Raw genomic sequence first — 7,346 nt, 5'->3', positions numbered from 1 at the left:
CTCCGCCGGGTTTGCAGCGCGGGTAGGAGCATCCGCGGTTCGGCATCCCCCGAAAGCCGGACCAGCTCTCCCGGCCATAGCACGTGAGTATTGCCCATCGCCTCGGCGGGGCTTGAATCGTGCAGGAGAGGGGACTCAGGCCTGGGGTTTGGCTCCGGTTTGCATTTACAGCAGTGTCACTCTTGTTTACTCTGCGGAGAAATAAATGAGACCGCAGACTTTTGCATTTTCTGGGCAGGCTATATTTGTTGCCTGGGATTGATGGGTTTTCTCCCGTTGGCCCTCTTCCCAGAAAAAGCAAATCATAAACAGAAGGAGAATATTGGTGTCATGTCCTGGGCATTAACCAACGCGAGGGAAAATGCTCCGCTTGCCGCCCCCCAATCGCAACGGTGTCCCAGCTCCTCGGTCCAGCTAAATGGGGGAAAAAAAATCGCATGCACCTCCATCCCAGCGTGGTAGCGGTAAGGAGTGCTTGTATAGGTGACCACCACAGCCGAGGGATGCTGCTGCAGGATTTTGGGGAGCAGGTCGGCATCCCCCGGGATGGGACAGCTCAGTTTGGGATGGGAGACACCTCTCCCCCTTGCATCTCCCGTGAGTGACCAGCAGCACTCCCGACCTCTGCAAAGGGCCAGGCTGGTGGGGTTTTTTTCTTGCTTTTCATCCAAATGCCGCTCTTGGCTGAGTGGAGCCAGGATGTAGTGAAGTAATATAAACACCATCCTTCAGCAGGGCTGGCCGCGCACCCAGCGTCCCCAGGAAAGCAGCCTGCACTCTGTAACACAGAGTTTCCCCCTCGTTGTTGGGAAAGGGAGAAGGCAGCCGTGGGCACGGGGTGTGAAACCCGTCCGTGGGGCATTTCACGCGCTGGTGAACCGGCAAGGGCTGACGAACCTGCACCCTGGGGATGCAAAAGCTGCTGAGCCCAAACTCGAGCCATGCTGCAGGTGCACAGAGCTCCCAAAACAGCTTTGCAAGGTGCAGCAGCACCACGAGGGAGAGTTTGGACGGAAATTAAAAAGATGGCCCAAAATAAGCAGCTGGGGGATGTGCAGTGGGAGCAGGATGGGGACAGCAGATGGGCAGCCGTCAGCGTGATCCACGCCGTGCTCACGGCAGATAAGCGGCTCACTCTTGACTTTAAAAAAAAAAAATGCACCCAAATCTAATAATAATAACTGCGCTCTCAAGGGCTTGGGTGCTTTCCAGTTCTCACTACGATAAAACTAAAATTAGTTTTGTTGCAGAAGCCTCCAGTAAAAAAAAAAAAGGAACTAGAGCAATAAAGCAAGGTAAGGTGTTGCAGAAGCAGTGCAGGACCAGGCACCGGCGGAGGAGGATTTACAGCTGGGTTTCCTGGAGTTGCCTCCACTTGTGTTCCCCTGAGCCCAAGGAGGTGGCTGGGAGATGTCGGAGCTGCTGCATTTCCCCAAGGGGCTGTTTGCACCCTGGTTTGGGCATTTTTTTACAATATCTAGGGATTTAGGGTGCCGCGATTTGCAGACACCCAGAAGAGCACGTGAGAGGGCTGATGGCTCTCCCAGCCCAAGGGAACCTCCTCTCACCAGGGTCTTGCTGGGAGCAGTGGGGAGGTGAGGGGGCTCGGGAGCAGGCGGAGGGTGCTCGGGCACCCCAGACCCACTCTCGTACTTTCCAGCTGCAAAACACCCCCAGGTGCACCCACGTACAGCGCAAATCCAGCTTGCAACCCCCAAAAACAGGCGCACTGGGGAAAAAAAAAAACCCCGATGCAATGCGTGTGTTACAAACCAATGTGAATAGCTCCAATTAATCTTTTTTGGGGCTTTTTTTCTTTCACCCTGCGGGCAGCTGAGCACCGGCCTGTGCAGAGGTGTAGGGGAAGTGCCTGATGTCTGCCGCTGCCGGCGTGGCGGCCGAGCATGCTGCGTCTGCTTATTTTTTTTTTTTTGGGTGCAGCTGGGTTGCAGCTGGGATTTGCAACCACAAAACTCCCTGACCAGGTTTCGGCATCGCAGCCGTGGCCAAAGGATGGCTTTTGCTTGCATGTCTTCTTTCGTGCATCTCACTCGGGGCTCGTCTTCTGCATGAAGCTCCTTCAGCTCTGCTGCAGGAACGTTGCTCAAGCCGTGCTGTCCTGCACCGCTTCGCTGCCGCCTGGGCATGGAAATGTGGTTCCAATAGAAAGGCTGATATTTCCCTAATGCTTTCCATTTCTACAGCCCTTTCTGCTGTAATAGGAGCTGGAGCTGTCCGGAAGAATGTCTACAATGCAGAAAGGGCAAAAAAGGATGGAAAATTCCCTACTCAAAGCTACAGCAAAGTCTCATCTGGCTCCTTCCTCATCATCCCATGCGTTATTTAATGTTAATAATAATAAACAGCGTGCAACATCTGTCGGGGGGATGTTTTTAGGCTGGGTTTTTTTTTTTTGCAGCTTGCCTATCTGTTGCTGCAGCTTTGCTGTTTGCAGCAGCATCGGTCCCCAGGAGATGAGGGTGTTTCACAGTGTTTGAAAAATCAGGGGGTTTGGAAACACGAGGAGATGTTTAAAACCATTCTCCTGGTTGTGACAACGCAAAATATGAGTGTTATGTTATCCCGGCTCTCTGACAATGAGTTATGGGATGTTTCATTGTGTTTTACTATACACATCTATATACGTACGCGCCTGTGTTTGTGTAACGCTGGCCGGTGCAGGAGGCGGCCGAAGCTCCGGCTCTGGCTGGGATCCATCAGTCACTCCCATCGGTTGGGATCCCATTTGCTGACATGGTCTCACTCCCGATTTGGTATCTGTGAGGGGGAAATGGGTCTAACATCATTGTTTCCACTCGATGAAAGCACTCGCAAAGGGAGAGTTCCTTATTTAAACAGGTCCAGAAACTTGCTGGGAAGAAATCACTTTCCCAATTTATCAAGACAAATTATTTTTCGGTGGTATTCAAAACCTCAGCCTTCTTTTCCCTTCGTAAATAGGGCTACCACATGTTTTTGTTCTTGGTTAAACAAGGCATAGCCTCAAACTTGAGGCCCAAGAGGAGGGCGAAAAAAGAAAAAAGGAAAAAAAGGGAAAAAAAAAGAAAAAAACGCGACTTGCTTCACTGCCATCGGCGGGAGCAGGGTGGGAGCGCACGGTCCAGCCCACGGCTCCGCTCGGCACCATCCGGATAAATCCATTTCCCTTCCGGTATTGTCGGGTCTGACCGACCATCTGCAGAAGTTGATGCAATGCATCTATATTTTAGATACTCTCTATTTATTCGAAGTAACTTATGTTATTTATTTAGATACCATAGTGTGCCATCTACGTAATGCATTCTTTCTCTCTCTCTTTTTTTTTTTAATTTTATTTATTGATCCAAATGGTGCCAAGTGCAGTTTACATTTATTACATTTTTACCATTTATTCTGAACGTTGGGATAAAAAAAATGCATATGATATTATTTTTTTTAAACAAACATAAACTCGGGTGTGATGCTGTTACATACTCACGACAAAGTGAAAATAAAACGAGGATTATATTAATTTCTCGTTGGTTATCGTCTTTCACTGCTGCCTGTGGGTAAGCGATGGTAGAGTGATATTATGTCCCCAACATGGGGATGGGGATGGCCAGGGAAATGGGAAATTTGGCTTTTCTTTTGGGAGAGCAGAGAGGGTCCATGTGGCTGGCTGCAGGCTGAAGGATGGCAGGAGCTTGGCTTTATTTTCCAGTTTCCTGCAGAACCCTCCATGCACACCTGCAAACAGCCCCATTGCTTTCGTTTTCATCTCCTGCAAAACTATATTTATGCAAACCAACAATGTGAGACATTACCAAGGCTGGGTCATTGCCTGCAAGGATCTGGGCTGGTTTAGCCACAGAAATAATTATCTTTGCCGCCTTCTTGTAAAGGCGCTTCCAGTTGGGTTGGCTCAAAGACATGCCAATTCTGGCAAAATCACATTAAAAAAAAAAGAAAAGAAAAAGAAAACGCAAGGTTTTGATAAGGTCAGCCAGAAAAAAAGTGTCAGTTGCTCATCTGGAAGCAGTGCTAAGTTTAGAAATTTATTTTATTTTATAGGGAAAACATCTCAAAGTCAGCAGCAGGCATTGGCTGGGGTTTTGTTGCTCTTCTTATTAGGATGATTATGGTAGTTAATATTTTGGTTTGGGTGAAATGTTGCAATTTGAAAGCCCGGCCAAGTTCAGGACACAAAACACGTTTCAAAGCTGTGGAAAATGGAAGCGTTGGCACCAACGCTGCCGCTGCACATGCACCAGTCCCACCCCAGCTCCTTCTCCCTGCTACTGGTTTCCAGTAGCTCCGCAGGGGACAAAAGCCAGAGGTGACCTGCTGTTTAAGCCCCATTTTAGCACACATTAACCCCATTTAACAGACGTTGACCCCTTTAAACATGCATTGCCCCCATTCAACATGTGCTACCCCCCAGTTAGCACACTATCTCCAGTTAACACATATTACCCCCCCATTTAACACCATTAACCCCACTGAACACACATTACCCCCAATTAACAGATATTACCCCGTCTTAAGACACATTACCCCCATTTAACACACATTATGGCATTTAACGTGCAGAGCATCAGTGTCCCTGATGCAGGGAAATGCCTGCATCCTTGTCCTTTAAAAGCATTACTCCCCACCCCAGTCTGTCCAGAAAAATATGATTTATTTTTTTTCCACTGAAAAATATGCTGGAACTATCTAGTGCCCATGGTGAGAGTGGGTACAAGCTCTTGCATTTGTTTGCAAAACAACTCATTTGGAGCGAAGGCAGCAAGCCGTCCCGCTGCTCTGCCGGGCTTGGCACTGGACAGCAGGGAACAACTGGGAAAAAAAAAAAAAAAAAGAAGCTAAAATGCTTTTGAACCACAAAGGTTTATAGTGTTTTTTTGGGAATGGAAAAAAAGGTCTGTTTATATTCCCCCTTCATGCCACCCAGAGGCCTGACAGCCGTGGACGGCTCGTGGCCGAGTCAAACATTCGCGCTCGAAGCTCCACTTTGTAAATATTTTATGAAGCATCTTTTGAGACTCATAAATCTTCGCATGTGCGCACGCATGCGTGCATGTGTGTACGTGTGCACGCGCACTCCAGAAACTAAGAAAAGCTGCAATCCTGCTGCCAGCCTGTCCAAAAAAAAAAAAAAAAAAGAAAAAAAAGGACAAACTGAAGTTTTAATGACCAAATTGGAGAGGGCTGCTTGGAAAATCTGACTCCTCCAAGAGCACAAAAAAAATAGAAAGAAAACAACAGTTGCAGGCAACAGCGTGAAGCCAGAACATGCTGCCGGGCTGGGGCCGGGATGATTTTGGGTGCAATTTTTTGGAGATGAGGTGCACATTGCCAACTTTCATAGTGTAAATGGGAGATTTTCACGGGCTGGTGCTTGCTTTAAAGCCTCAGCTTAAAAATCCCAGCTCTCAAATGACGTTCTGTATTCATTTTTTCATTTTTAAATGGAAAAAGTAACAGGCGGGAACTGGGATGCTGAGAGTGCTCAACCCCACCGCTCAGTTTGAGCTTCTCAGAATTACCTCCCCGTAAGAAAAACCATGGGAAAATAAACCCAGCCCAACTTCAAACTGGGAAACACGAAATAAAAGTGAAGACAAGACTGTGGAGTTTGCAAGTCTTAAAAAAACCCAAACCCCAAATCCATATATATGGTGATTTCTCTCCCAATATCTCTGGTAGTACTGCCAAAAATGTGAAGCCCAGGTACAACAATATTCGTTGCTGCAGCTGCTGCTGGGGTTTTGCCACAAGGGAAGGAGGGAGCTCGGTGGTGCTGGACAGCCGTGGAGAAAACAGAGGTTTAAGAGTTTCATGTTCCCCCTCCCAGCCTCACTGGACAAAATGAGGAGCAGGTTTCCAAAGCACGGGGGGTATCTGCATGTAGGCTCAGGAAAGCTGGAAATAATTGAGTTTACAGAGTTGGTTCAGGCACCTTCACATACCCAGAAGGACAAAGTCAGTGATGATGGAACTCTGGAGCTTGTAAGGCTCCAGCTGCTGTTTTCAAGATTTTGGTGTATCATCTGAGCCTTTTCTCCTCCCTTCCCCAACTGCAAAGCTCTGCTGAGCCGGGCTTGGTGAGGATTTGTGTTTCTCCTCTTGTGCGTCTCATCTCGGCTCCCCTCCAGCCCTGGTGTCTCTGCAGAGGAGAAGTCAGACACTGCTCCAAAAACTCCATTTTCAACATTATTATCTCCCTGGTTTCCCATGGGGAGCAGCCTCTTTCTCACCTCTTGGGGAAATACTCCTGTAAAACTTGCCCCTGCTCTGCTTTTTGGACCATCTCTGCCCAAAAGCGTCAGCTGGGAACACTTCAGCCTTCATCCTACCCCCTTTGGGTAAAAAGACGAGAGGTTTGGTGGCAAATGGGGTGTTTTCACATCTTCTCTGCGAGGGACTGAAGCAGTCCCTCATGCTGGTATCACCAACTGGGTTTGGAGGGGGAACCCCACTTCGGCAAGGAGGCTGCAAACCCCAGCACCGGTGTTTCAGGAAAAGACGGACTGTGACTTCTCAGTGCAGTCTCCCGGTCCCGGGCCCCCGCGGAGCAGCCATCCAGATGTTTCTCTCGATGAAGTCCCCCCTTACAGAGTTTCCCAAGTGCGGTGTCAGCTTTCCCATCCTCTAACGAAATCAGCCTGTGTGTGGCTCCGTGTCGCCCACAGGCATCCCTTCCCCAGGCCACGGCAGCACTGAGCCGCCGCTTAGAGGAGAGGAAGGAAGGTTTAATGTGATATTTTTGTCCTGCCAACCCCACGTCCCCTCCTCAAGGACCAAGGTTTAAGCCTGGCTGGGTGCAAGCTCCTAACACCCCATGGTCTGCCCAGCCCTGAATGCTTCAGTGGAACTAAAATTCATATTTTAGTCGCCCTCTCGAAGGCTGCAGCACAATTTGGGGGATGAAGGTGAGGTCAATTCATAGATATGCCCCCTGCATATTTATTTTGCTTTTGCTCCTGCAGCCTCGAAGGCTGGCCGGCCTCGGGGTCAGCAAGAGCCCTGCTGCTCTCCCCAAGGCTCCCAGGTCCCCAAATAGCCCTTGGACCCAGGAGAGGGATGAGGCTGACGAGCCTGGCTGGCCTTGACCTGCCAAAATAACCCCAGGCTCAAGTGCAAAAGCAGAGAGAGCCAATAACCCTGGTGCTGCCTTTACCCAGTTAAAAGAGTCCAAAAACCTGTAGGACTTGTCTCTTTTGAATAGGTGTTAAATGGCTCCAGGTCTTGGAAGCAAAGGGAATCAGGCTTGGGAGGCTGGCAAGAGAAAACTGGGGATTTCTTGCAGCTGTTTTGCTGAGCAGGTGCTCCCAAAATGCTCCCCCGCCACAGCTGGAGAGGCT

This window comes from Harpia harpyja, chromosome 11 (genome assembly GCF_026419915.1).
Source record: "Harpia harpyja isolate bHarHar1 chromosome 11, bHarHar1 primary haplotype, whole genome shotgun sequence".
NCBI classification, from domain to species: domain Eukaryota; kingdom Metazoa; phylum Chordata; class Aves; order Accipitriformes; family Accipitridae; genus Harpia; species Harpia harpyja.
This window is presented reverse-complemented; position numbering follows the sequence as displayed.